Below are 14,436 nucleotides of genomic sequence, written 5' to 3'. Positions count from 1 at the left end.
CAAGAAAACAAGGAGATTTGAGTGTCAGTTAACATTGTCCCTACATCACTTATTCCTTTAGAGATGATAAAATAGAAATTGACAAAACTGAGAGCAGGGAAACTGAAGAAAAGTCAAGGAAATATATTTATGAACAGTCATTTTTAATATCCAAGATGAGCCAGAACACTTCTCTCCTTCCCTCACTCTCTGGAACTAGGTTTCAAATACATAAGTAAATCTTAAAGCACACACACACACACACACACACACGGGGGGGAGCTAAGGAGAGAGAGAGAGAGACACTAGCACTATAGCATAGTGAGTAAAGCCATTGCCAGTAGCAATGCTGGCATCCAATATGGGCGTCAGTGTCCCAGCTGCTTCACTTCCAAACCAGCTCCCTGCTCATGGCCTGACAAAAGCAGTAGAAGGTGACCCAAATATTTAGGTCCCTGCCACCCACAGGGAAGACCCAGATGAATCTTTTGGCTCCTGGCTTTGGCCTGGATCAGGCCTGTCCATTGCAGCCATCCAGGGAGTGAGCCAACAAGTAGAAGATACCTCTTTTTCCCTCTCTCAGTCCCTCTCTCTGTTACTCTGACTTTCAAATAAATAAATCTTCAAAAAAAAAAAAAAACCTGGCGATTCAGGAAATACCACCCTCTAGAGCTCTGTGTAAACCCAGGACTGATCTGCAGCCTGCGCATGCCCACCTCGGTGGGAAGAGGGAGTTCCCCCTCTTGGACAGTCACAGGATCTTAGAATGTGATCTAGTCCTAAACCAAAGACTGTAGGAAGTTTGTTGAAGTTCCTACTCTCAGATTGTAGGGAAGTTGGTGGAGTGTAATCCCTAGGTCTCAAAATATAACTGAACAGGGAAAAGAGTTCCAGGCAAGGTTGGGAGGGTGACAAGAATTCATTTTGTTTCTTGTAGAGTAAAAAGAACTGGACAGATCTGTCCACTCGAGTCATGTGCAAGGAGAAGAGAAGTAGTGTGGTAACTGAGCAGACTTTCTGCAGGAGAACACAATCAAAGGGAAGACTTAAGCAAGCATAGCAGCATAAAATGGGCGAAGGACTGCAAGAAAAATAGGCCAGAGAGCCTTGCAAAATTCTCCTGCAATTGCTTGAAGCTGTTTATAAAAATTACCAAGAACAGGAACCCAACAAGACAAGAACCAAAGCAAAGTTCTTGGGTGGTGAAATTCAGAGAAGCAGAAGATGAACACAGAAGTTGAGGCAAGAAGGGAAGAAATATTAAGAAAGTCTTCCCTAAGCTTTTCTTAATATTTCCAAGACAAGCATGTAAGGGCAGGAGAGAGAGGCAGGGAAAGGGGAAGGGTTTTTGCTCTGTTGATAATAAAGCTACACGTCCATTTGATGATGCATTCAATAGTCCTCCAGAGATTTGTACCCATTCATAACCATGGGCTTCATCTTCATGATAGCATGTTCTGGTGGGTGGCAGTTTGGACTATAGTCATCTTCTCAAGATCCCTGGTAGTGTCATCGATGTAGCATTTTTTGTGACCTTTCTTCCCCAGTCTTGGCAAACAACCTTGGTTGTCCTGGTAGGAGCTTGAATCCCCTGTAACTTGCTGTTGCCTCAGCCTTACTGCAGCACAGAGCCTTGGCTAGAGTTGAGGCTGGGAATGAGAGGTGAAAGTAAGGACACATTTTTTAAGATTTATTTTATTTTTATATTATATTTTTATTTTTTATAAAGGCAGATTTACAGAGAAAAGGAGAGACAGAGAGAAAGATCTTCCATCTGTTGGTTCACACCCCAAGTGGCTGCAATAGCTGGGACTGAGCCTACCCAAACCAAGAACTAGGAGCTTCCTCTGGGTCTTCCACGTGAGTGCAGGGTCCCAAGGCTTTGGGCCATCCTTGGCTGCTTTCCCAGGCCACAAGCAGGGAGCTGGATGGGAAGTGGAGCAGCCAGGACATGAACCGGCACACATATGGGATCCTGGTGTGTGCGAGGTGAGGATTTAGCCACTGGCCACCATGCAAGGTTCAGGATACATTTTTCAAACTTTGTCATACTTTGCCTGGAGCTTCCTGGAAGAAAATGTTTCACAAAAGGCAGAAATGGATAAGCCACAGAAAAAAATGTTCAAAATGAATCAACTTACTAGAACTGTAAGAGTGAGTATTTATCTCATTCTGATCCCAAACAGTTGAAATATGGGCAGCTGTAGGTAGAAGAAGTTTTTGCCACTGGTATTCAATTTCAGGTCAATTTGAGGTGCCTCTAAGGTGCCTTAGTGGAAACACTGAGTTGGCAGTTAGACTCACAGGATCACAGCCTGGAAGACAGATCTGGGATGAATGTACACAATTGGAAAGTCTAAGATGTATAGATAGTGTTTAAAGCTAGGGGTTCAGTAAGATTACTCCGAGTGATTATAGAGGAGAAGACTAAGAAATGAGCCATGATTCACTGCAATTTTAAGAAAACAGAAAAAAGCAAGAATTAGCAAATAAGATAAGATGGAAAGTTAGTAAGAAGGAAAATTAGGAGAGGCTGTTACCTCAAAAGCCAAGTGAAGGCCAGGCAGCAAGAAGAAGTAAGTCATCAGCTGTGATTTCAACTTGGGAAATGTCCATTGCCGTTAGCAGTGTAGAAGTTCTGGCTGACCTTGACAAGAGCTGATGTACTGTAGTCATATGTTTGGAAGCCTGGCTGGAGGGAGGTTGAAAAAAGCAACAGAGAGGAACCGGAAACAGGATAGACAATTTTAAAGACTTTTTTTCTGTGAAGGGAGCAAAGAAATGGGGTGGTAGCTGACTGGGATGGTGGGGTCAAGATTTTCTTTTTTAAATGTGGAACTGATATGAGTGAAAGACAAGAGGAATGATTTCTAAATCTGTTAGGCATTTGTGTAGCTTCACTAGTGAGCTCTAGGTTGCAGAAATAAATTTGAAAATTCATCAGACTATTGACAGTTGCCTGGAGACTAGAGGAGATACACAGGGGATCATGCAGGTAAGAGCAGAAGGATTCACAGGGAACGGTGCAGAGCTCTGTTTGAAAACAGGCAGAGGTGTGGAGCCTGAGCAAGAATGACTGTGGGAGGAAAGTCACTAAAGCCATGAAGAAGAATGTTTCCAGGAGGGGAGATCACAAGGTTGAGTGGTGCTAGGAGTGCAGTGATGGGAAGAGAAGGACTCCCGGTTGGATGCAGAAACAAGGGAAGTTATTTTAGAAATAGATCTGTCATTCGTTGAAGAATTTTGGTGAGACGATGAAATGGAAACAGTGGGCATCACTCTTTCAAGAACTTGGCTGTGAAGGAAAGGAAGAAAAACAAGCAACACATGGAGGAAGATGAAGGTTTGAGAGACTTCTTTCCAAAAACGGTAGACACACGTACAATTTAGATGTTGATGGGGTATTTCAAGATGAGAAAGAAGGGAGGAAAGGGAAGGAAGGGGAGAAGAAAGAAAGGGAAAAGAAGGAAGGAGAGAGGTCCTTCTTCTCTCCTTAGTTTGGGATTATGAAGGGATTGGCAACCCAACTCTGCCAGATACTTGGAAGGATTAGAATTCTGGGATTTGGGTCAAGGTTGAACAAGTAGTCGATGAAAAAGCTAGACATGTGAGTGTCTTTTTTTTTTATTATCTATAGCAAAAGTCCACCAACTGTGGCCCCCAGGATAAATCCAGCCCACAGTCTGCTTTTGTAATGAAGTTTTACTGTAATACAGCCACACGTGTTTACATTTTGTCTGTCACTGCTTCCCACATACAACAGAGTGCAGCCATTGTAACATAGACGTTATATGGCTCACAAAGTTGAAAATACTACCTAAAAGCCCCCTCACAGAAAGTGTTTTTCTATCCTCGTCCTAGAGGAAAGATGGAAAATTTTTGAAGAAAGGGTCACCTTGAGAAAAATGTCTACTTCTTAGTCTGTTTGCTTTTTTGCAAAATAAGGACACCGTTCATCAAATCCTTCTTTAACACCCATTTATTGATTGTTTGCCATGTGCCAGAAAGTGGGAGTGCAGAGATCAATAAGATCAGGCTTTGTCCTTTCAAAGCCCACTGTCTGCTGGCTGAGATAGATGGGTAAACAAATACTTGGAAGTCTTAGAGATAAATGTTATAATGTGCATGCTGTGTGGTGAAGGGCAGGTGTCATGTTGTACCTGGATGGGACTGCCAAGAACTGATCAGCATATAGGGTTGCTGTAGCTGAAATTAGTCAGGGCTGGCACGATGGCTCAATTAGCTAATCCTCCATCTGTAAGCACCTGCATCCCAAATGGGTGCCAGTTCATGTCCCGGCTGTTCCTCTTCCCATTTAGCTCCCTGCTTCTGACTTTGGAAAGCCTTGGGACGCTGCACCTGCATAGGTGACCCAGAGGAAGCTCCAGGTTGCTGTCTCCTGGCTCCTAGTTTCAAATCCACTCATCTCTAGCCATTGCAGCCATCTGGGAAGTAAACCAGTGGATGAAAGATCAAGAAAGAAAATTAGTGACTTTTACAGCATAAGTAAAGATCAGCGAATCAGTGGGGGAGAATTCTAGAAAATGCTGAGACAGAAGTAGGTGAAGGGAGGTGGAGGAGTAGGAAGGAAGGTGGAAGGAGACTCAGCAGAGTGCTGGGAATATCAGCTCCATCTGTCCTGTCCTTGACACACCCTCCCGAATTCAGTGTATTTTCGCAGTCTGGATAGCTGCCATCACTCAGCTAGACGTGGCCCCTGAGAGGAAACCTGTTGGTCATCACCTTTCTTAGTGTGTACACAGGCATGTGATTAACTACAGTGTACCCCCTTGAAGTGTAATGTGGTTTTACTGCTGGTGCTTTAATAAAAGAAAATGAAATAAAATACTGGCAATTCAATCCAGCTTTTTGAAAGTATGGAATACCTTGTGGTAATGTCATATGAAATAAGTTGGCTTTTTAAAAAGAGATTTATTTATTTGAAAGGCAAAGAGAAGAAAGGGAGGTGAGAAGAGAGAAGAGGAGATGAGAGAAAAGAGTAGAGGAGAATGAAAGAGGAGATAGGAATTTTTCCATCCAGTGATTCACTTCCCAAATACCCACAGCAGCAAGAATTGGGCTAACCTGAAGCCAACAACCTACAACCTCATCACGTTTCTCAGATGGGTGGCAGGAACCCAATTACTTGAGCTAATACGTGCTTCCTCCCAGCGTGCATTAGCAGGATGCTAGATGGGAAGTGTGGAGTAGCCAGGACTTGAACCAGGCATGCCCGGTACTCCCTAGCAGCAGCTCCGTCACGATACTCACCCCTAAACAATCTGTTTTTAATAAGTTTGCTATCCTCCTTTCTAGCTGAATCGGGGACACCTGCTCATTCTCAAACAATAATCCTACCTGTGATTTGGCTGAGGATTTAGGGCAGTTTGAATGGATTTAAGGATAGGGAAGATGGTTCTCTTTTTATGTTGAATATTTCCAAGAAAGTATTTAGAATATTCAGTGAAGAGAGGAATATAACACTTTTATAGCCACTGCCTACATTTTAGAGGTACTAACACTTTGCCACTGTTATAGGCTTTGATAGAAAGAATATACTTAATAAAAGTGCAGCTTAATAAAAAGGTAACACTTGATGCTTCTATTGATGCTTCTCTGTTCCTTCTATCTTCTCAGAGGTTCAGAGGTATCTTCCTTGCCCAAGTTTTTGTATTTTTACTGTTTGTATAGGTCCACACCAAGCAACCACAATATATATGAGCATGACAACAATGACTAGGGGCTTGGAACTGTCTGGAAAACTTATCTTTGCCACCCCGCACTGTTCTTGAAGTACCCGTCAATCGTGGGTCCATTCATTTTACAGCCCGTCTGCTTTCTCTTCCTTGAAACCTCCTAACTGTTGAAGACAGAAAGCAGACACATCTTAACAGTCTCCGCAGCAGAAGTGAAATTATCTAACCTCAATCATCTTCTGTTTTCCCTTCCTTCTCTTCAGTCACTTCCCTTCTATTCCTCTCCTGCTCTATTAAGGATTTTTGAATATAAAAAGAAACAGCAGAAGAGAGAAAATTCTGCAGGAAGTTCTGAATTTAGTACCCAACCTTCCAGGAACCTGTTTTTCAGAAGCTGCTAACATTTTTCAGATATCAGCTAAGCACAGGTGCCCGTCGTGACTGCTGTGCAGTCCTTAGGGAATCCTCGGTAGGCAGCGTGCAGGTCTTCCTTGCCCACGATCACAAAGCCAGTGGCACCGGGGCACTGTAACCCAGGCACCGGGATGCCAGAGCCAGCGGGGCAGTGCAGGGGGACTGTGAGCAGTTAACGGTCCCCAAGGCTGGTGCTTTAATAACCTTGGGTTAAACCTTTAGACTTTCAGAGGTGATTTTGGTCAGTTTTACTTGGAGTAAGGAAGTGTGCATCACTCTGCTCAGGCCTCCGTTACAAAATGCCACACACAGACTGTGAGGGCAGCTTGACCAGCAGGAACTGTTTTCTGGCAGTTTGGGGGGCTGGAGCCCTAAGAACAGGGTGCTGGTAGGGCTGATTTCTGGGTGGGCCTCTATTCCCAGCTTGCAGATGGCCACCTCTCTCCTGAGCCTCCACACAGGCTTCCCTCCTGCAGGAGCAGGGTTTTAACGCTCAATTTTCTTATGTGAGCATGTTCCTATCTGATTATGGTTTCACTCTTTTGAGCTCATTTAGCTTTAACTACTTCCTCACAGGCTGTGTGTCCAAATACAGTCACCTCGGGTATTGGGGCTTTAAAACAGGATTTTAAAAAAGACTTTATTTTATTTTTATTGGAAAGGCAGTTACAGAAACGGGAAAACAGAGAAAGATTTTCTATCTAATGGCTCACTCCCCAAGTGGTCATAATGGCTGGAGCTGAGACGATCCAAAGCCAGGAACCCAGAACCTCTTCTAGGCATCCCACTTGGGTGCAGGGTCCCAAAGCTTTGGGCCGCTCTCCACCATTTCCCAGGTCACAAGCAGGGAGCTGGATGGGAAGTAGAGCAACCAGGACACAAACTGGCGCCCATATGGGATGCCGGTGCCAGAGGTGGAAGCCTAAACTACTGTGTGATGGTGTGGCCCAAACACGTGAATCCTTAGAGGGACACAATTTATCTCACAATAAAAGCTACTTAAAGTAAAATCATACTTTAGCTCTGCATATTATTAATGACAGTGTGGCAAACTTACTTTAAAGTTAATTTTAAAGTATCATCTTTAATGATATTTATCACATATAACACATTTTTTTACCTTTTTCCCATTTAGTGATTCATACTGTTTACTTAACTGAACTGCGTGATTTAAAAAAAAAGCTGAGGAAATTTAAGATACCTCATGTTGAGTTTTATCCCAAAATATATATTAAAAAGCATAATGAAATTAGACCATGTTTTATAGGAACAAAAATAGACAAGCTGGTTATAATTTTTAATTTTTTCTGTCTCTGTTTCTCTTTCTCTTAAAAAAGATAATTTGGTTTTATTGTATCTTAAATAGAAATAGGTGCTATTCCTGATCTTTAGGATGTAAATCTCTATTTGCCTCAATATTTGATTATGAAAACAATATCGGCAAAGAGCAAACCTGGAAGAATTGTGTAGTGAAGAACCATGTGTCGCCAATTGGATTTTACAAAAAGTCGCGGTCATTGGACTGCATTCACTGCAACACTGGCTCTCATCCCTTTACCCAGCCGTCCGTTCTTCCCATTCAAGTGTGCATGAGCACCTTGTGCCCTCAACACCTGGGCAGGCACCCTGTTAATTGGAATTCAGTATTTGTTTACAGAGTTGTTTTTTTTTTTCAGTCTAAGTTCATTTATGTGAAGATATATACATATATTTTTAAATCACAGAAAATGTGGAATTAAAAGATAGTGTGAGAGTGGGTGTTCAGTGGCACGGCTAAGTTGCCCGTTAAGATGCACATATTCCACGCCCACATGCCTGGGTTTGGTGCTGTGCTGTGGCTCCTCCCGTGGCTTTTGGACAGTGCAGACCCCGGGCAGCGGCAGGGATGGCTGGAGTAATCTGGTCTCCCTTGGGCAAGACCTGGATGGAGCTCCTGGCTCCCAGCTGCAGCTCCGGTTGGTCCTGGCCATTGCTGAACCAGTGGATGGTTCACAGCTGCTCCCCCTCCCACCCCTAACCCCACACCTCTCAAATAAATAAATAAATAAATAAATAAATAAATGCAAGTTTAAGGCAGTCTTTAAAAAAAATAAAGGGTAAAACATTAAAAAATAAAGAATAGCACAGATTTCCAGGAGCTATTTGAAGATCCCTCGAATACAGGGAAATACAAATTTAAGTGTACCATTTGATGAACTTTAACTTAAGCCTCCTATCAAAATATAGAATGTTTCCATAACCCCTCAAAAATCCTTTTAGGGTTTTTGGAACCATGATTTATATTGGTCTTCCCACAGTTTCTGTGTGAGGATATAACTTGGGACTCAGCAAGTTGACTTGTGATAAATGACCACAGAAGCAATTCAACTTCTGTTTGTTTTGACAGAGAAATATAATGAGAGCAGAGGTGGGGAGCCAATTGTTTTAATTCTTATATTCTGCCTATGTTCTCATTGTCATGCCAGTGTCAGGCCAGACACTGTTTTTGTATGTTTGTTAAAACACGTTTGTTAAAATCCACATTTAAGAGTCAATGCTGTCGGGCCCAGCGGAGTGGCCTAGTGGCTAAAGTCCTCACCTTGAACATGCCGGGATCCCATATGGGCGCCGGTTCTAATCCCAGTAGCTCCACTTCCCATCCAGCTCCCTGCTTGTGGCCTGGGAAAGCAGTCGAGGACGGCCCAATGCTTTGGGACCCTGCACCCGCGTGGGAGACCTGGAAGAGGTTCCTGGTTCCCGGCATCGGATCGGCGCGCACCGGCCCGGCCCATTGTGGCTCACTTGGGGAGTGAATCATTGGACGGAAGATCTTCCTCTCTGTCTCTCCTCCTCTGTGTATATCTGACTTTGTAATAAAAAAAAAAAATAAAAATAAAATAAATAAATAAATAAATAAATAAATAAATGCTGTTATGAAAAAGCGGTATCAAGTAAGAATTTGAATACAGCTTCATTTTTAAGTGAGACCAAAAACAGAAGTAAACAGAATGGGTAACGAAAGAGTCAATGCTAAATGCATTTACCTAACTGTGCATTTGTATTTGAATTTGAAAATCTCCTGGTATACTCTGGTATACTCATTATTTTGGCTTTTTCCTTTTCAGTTGTTACAGTTTATAGCTGCTGGAGCAGGTGTTTGGCATCAGGTGGAGGGACCTGCATCCCACATCACAGTTTCTGGATTTGAGTCCTGGCTGTACTGCCACTTCCAGCTGCTGCTGATATGCACCCTGGGAGGCGGCAGCGCTGGCTCCTGTAGCTGGATCCCTCACCGCTGTGGGAGGCTTGCACTGAGTTCACAGCTGTGAATTCTGACCTTGCATGGCCTCAGTCGCTGCTGGCAGTTAGAGCGTGACCCAGCATGTGGAAGTGCACGTTCTCTCTTGCTTTCCCTCTCTTTTCAATCTTTTCTCTGCTTGTATATGATGTCTGTGTCCATCTCCCTGCCTCTCAAATAAGCAAGTAAAGTAATAGAGATCAAGTTCATTCATAGTAGCCTATTTTTTTCTAAAATCCTTGCAATAATGTGCCTTCCTGCTTTTATGACACAATGAATGATCTCTCTCATCATGGGTACTTCTGGTTAGGAATGAGTGTGGACTCCAAAGCTGTTCCGAAGTTACTGGAGACAATTTCTAGGCATTTCCTACATATTCAGACATCCCTAAGTCCAGATACTGATCCTGCTATTTACCAACCTGTTGAACTTCCGCCAACTGCTTACTCAGTTTGATTTTTAATTGCTGTGTTTACAGTATGAGGACAATAAAGGTACCTATCTCATGGAGTTTTGTAAAGGTTAAATTTTTAAAAGCATTTTAATTCTTAGCACACATTTTCTTCTCGAAAGTGTTATTTGGTATGATTATTTTAGTCAGGACATTCTAGTAATATGTATAATCCTCATTGAATGTAGTAGTTTTTGGGCCCAGTGCGATGGCTCAATTGGCTTATCCTTCCCTACAAGTGCCCCGGGATCCCATATGGACTCTGGTTCATGTCCCAGCTGTTCCACTTCCCATCCAGCTCTCTGCTTGTGTCCTGGAAAAGCAGTGGTGGATGGCTCAAAGCCTTGGGACCCTGCACCCGCGTGGGAGACCTGGAGGAATTTACTGTCTGCTGGCTTCAGATTAATTCAGCTCTCGCCATTACGGCCTCCTGGGGAGTGAACCAGCGGATAGAAGATCTTTTCGTCTCTCCTTTTCTCTGTAAATCTGTCTCTCCAACAATTTTTAAAAAGAATGGAGCAGCTTTATTTAAGATATTATGTATCATTTATTTGCTCTTCAGTCCCCCAAATAATGTTTCTTAAGAACGTTACTTAAAAAGAAACCAGTTGCCACCAGCATTTTGATATAGCAGGTTGAACCGCTGCATATAATGCCTGCATCCCGTATTAAAGGGTTGGGTCAAATCCCAGTTCCCTCCTTCCCAGGCAGCAGAAATCAGCAGAACGTGACCTAAATACTTGAGCTCCTGGCACCCACATGAGAGACCCAGATGGAGTTGCTGGCTTCTGACGGGAGCCTGGCCATTGTGGCCATTTGAAGAAAGAACACCCCCTTTCTTTATCTGTTTCTTCCTCTCTCTGTCACTGTACCTTTCAAATAATCAATCTTTATTATTATCATCTATGATTCAGTTTTGGAGGTATAGGGATTCCTCCTTCCCACCATCTCCCTCCTCCCCCATTACCACAATAGTACAGTCCTTTAGTAACAGTTACAAGCTTAACATTTCTACTATTTAAGAGGAGCATGGCACTTTAGGTATAGGCTAAGGTAGAAAAATCTTTTATTATACTGTCATGGTATATTTAACTGTTTCGTTGGGGGGGTCCTCCTTTTATTTGGAAGTAGAGATGTGTTCAAATAATAACTTAAAAGCACAAAAAAACAACTAGCTTCTAATAATTGTTAAAATGAAGAAGGATTTATAACACCAAAAGTTGGTAAGAATATGAAGCAACAAATTAGCATGTATTGGGGTAAGGGATATAAGTTCACATGAGGGTACTTTAAGAGATTGACAAAGTAGTGGAGGTAAAAGAGCTTATTTTGGTGCTGACCTTTTTGATATCCATGCATTTTTTAAATTTATTTTTATTACAAAGTCAGATACACAGAGAGGAGGAGAGACAGAGAGGAAGATCTTCCGTCCGATGATTCACTCCCCAAGTGAGCGCAGTGGCCGGTTCTGTGCCAGTCCGAAGCCGGGAACCAGGAACCTCTCCCGGGTCTCCCACATGGGTGCAGAGTCCCAAAGCATTGGGCCGTCCTCGACTGCTTTCCCAGGCCACAAGCAGGGAGCTGGATGGGAAGTGGAGCTACTGGGATTAGAACCGGCACCCATATGGGATCCCGGCATGTTCAAGGCGAGGACTTTAGCCACTAGGCCACTCCGCTGGGCCCCATGCATTTTTTTAATAGTATGCATGTCCATGAGCGTGGTGAAGGCCACGAGTGTAATTCCTTCAGCGATACCCAAAGTGTCAGCAGTGCTGAGCTGGGGTCATCTACTGTAGGACCCCGCCTCCACACCTGCATCATTCACGCAAATGTAATGAGTGCCTGGATTTCTCAAAGTGTCTTATAGCAGAATATTCTTGGCAAGTTGACTCATATATCCTCAAACTGTCCATTGATAGGAAAATAGATGAAAAAATTAGGGTCCATTCATACAATGCCATGCTAACTAGCAATAAACAGGAACAAGCTACCCATATCTAAAACCATCTGGATTTATTTATTTATTTATTTATTTATTTTATTGGAAAGTCAGATATACATAGAGGAGGAGGAGAGACAGAGAGGAAGATCTTCTCTCTATTGATTCATTCCCCAAGTGGCTGCGATGGCCGGAGCTGCGCCGATCTGATTTGAAGCCAGGAGCCAAGAGCTTCTTCTGGGTCTCCTTTGTAGGTGCAGGGTCCCAAGGCAGACTTTGCTTTCCTAGGCCACAGGCAGGGAGCTGAATGGGAGGTCGGATTGCCAGGATTAGAATCAACGTCCCTATGAGATCCCGGTGCAAGGCAAGGGCTTTAGCTGCTAGGCTACTGTGCTGTGACCTGGATAAATATTCTTAAAAAGTATTTTGAATGTACTGGGGCTGGTAACCAACATGGTATTAAATTATATCATTTCAATTTATGTGAATTTCTGCAGTGGCAGAACTATGGTGATAGGAAACAGATCTGTTTTTCCTGCTAAAGCCTGAGAGATTAATTGGGAAGAGGCCTGAGAAAACTTTCTGGAATATGGAATGAGTATTTGACAAGAGTGGGTGAATGGAACTCCTAAGATCTGAGCATTTCACTGTGTGTCTGCACCCTGGAAAAGCTAAACAGAAAAAAGGCAACCAAGCAGTGAGCTGTAGAATTTTCTTCCAAACAGCTTTTTGTTGGTTGCTTCTGAACTGCTCCAATCCTTGCCATTTTCAATTTTTTTTTATGTCAGTAGTTTTTTATAGGTACATTATTGGTACTTTATTGAGGTTTCAGTTGGTGTTTTCCCAGACTAACAAAACTGAGCACTTTTTAAATTAATTACATTGCATTATGTGACACAGTTTTATAGGTACTGGGATTCCCTCCCCACCCCTCCCCAAACCCTCCCCCCATGGTGGATTCCTCCACCTTGTTGCATAACCACAGTTCAAGTTCAGTTGAGATTCTTTCATTGCAAGCATATACCAAGCATAGAGTCCAGCATCTTATTGTCCAGATAAGTTCAATGGCTTGTTGGGGAGACCTTCTCTGGTCTGAAGGTAGAGCCGGCAGAGTATCATCCCGATCAATTAAAAGTCCCAACATAACATCAGCAACAATTTATAACATTGTGGAATTAAATGACATAGCATTGAGTGACCAATATGTTAAAAAAAAAATGCAAGTTCTTAACCACATCCTGTGACTTCTTCATTGACATTTCAATTTTAGTTTATATACAACCGGGTTCGATACACCTTAAAATGGCTATAGATTACTGTTCAGCTGTCTCGTGTCTATTTTCATTATAGTATTTAGCACTTTGTAGCATTGAAGCATTATTTTGTTGAACCTAGCTTTTTGTCTGGAATTCTGGACTGGCTTATAACTCTAACAAAACATGTCAACAGTTTAGGTGCAAAACAGTTTTAGGAGGGATGTGCAGAGAAATCTTCAATACCCTAGTGAAGACTAACTAATCTTTGTGTCCCACCTAGTAAAGTATAAGTGAATCCACGCTGACTGTTCCCTGATTCTAAGCTTTCCTTGTTGTTCTCTGTCTATCTATTCTAGATTGTTTGTTTGTTTGTTTGTTTGTTTTGAGGGATTTCCAGAGCGATCCTGATGGTCATTACGTTTCTTGTGCTTTTGGAGACCATCTTATGGAAATCTTTATCTATTTTTCTGTTGGAATATCAGTAGGAGTTACAGGTTCTGGAACATATGTGTTACATCTTTTCTGTCATTACAGGTATCACTCTCAATGGTGTCTGGATGAACAGTCTTGATTTTAATATGTTGAAATGATTATTTTTCTGATTAGTGGTTTTTGTGTCCACCTCAGGGTCATAAAGACTATATATATTTTCTTACTGAATTTTAAGATGCAGATTAGCAATCCAATGGAAATGTATTTTTATTGATGGTGGGAGGAAGGAGTATGAGTGAAGCTTTTAATCCATGTGGCTGTCCACATAACCTAGCACCATTTTATTTAAGAGGATAAGCTTTTTTCTTTTAGTGCATGTTCTGGAAGACTAGGTAAAAAAGCACTTTATATTTATGCCTGTATGTCTCCTTACATAACCCTGGAAACGCTGCACACCGTTCTGCCTTCTCGTGTTCTTGGTCAATACTGTTGACACACACAGCCTGCGGACGGCCGTGTATAATGTACGTGTGTTATTCGGCCAGACCAGCAGCAATGCAATCAGTTTCCTTAAAGGCTGCTTCCCTGTTTGTTTGTTTGTTTGTTTGTTATGATTGAGGTGCTGAACCGCACACTTGGCTCAAAATGAGTGCCAGCTTCTTTTCTAAGGAGAAATTGCTGGGAGAACTACTGGGCTACCGTGCACATCTGGTTTGCAGCTTGCCCTCTGTGAGGTGTGTAGCCATGGCACTCCCCTCACTTCCCCCGCACTTTCTTTCAATTTTCTTGGGCATCCGTATTAGCTAGTTATTTCACTTTATTTTGGGGCGAGGGACCACGCCTCCACTTCTTATAGGGCGGGCAAGGACACACCCCGCCTGCGCGCGCACCTTCTGTTGCCATGGCAGCCGGGAGGGGGACTGACCCTTCGACTTCCTGTATCCGGCGGGAGGACGCGGGGCTGCGTCACGTGGACGTCGTGACGCCATCCC

The sequence above is a fragment of the Ochotona princeps genome, chromosome 16, assembly GCF_030435755.1.
Source record: "Ochotona princeps isolate mOchPri1 chromosome 16, mOchPri1.hap1, whole genome shotgun sequence".
NCBI classification, from domain to species: Eukaryota; Metazoa; Chordata; class Mammalia; order Lagomorpha; family Ochotonidae; genus Ochotona; species Ochotona princeps.
The sequence above is the reverse complement of the archived record's forward strand: the minus strand, read 5'-3'. Positions refer to the sequence as shown.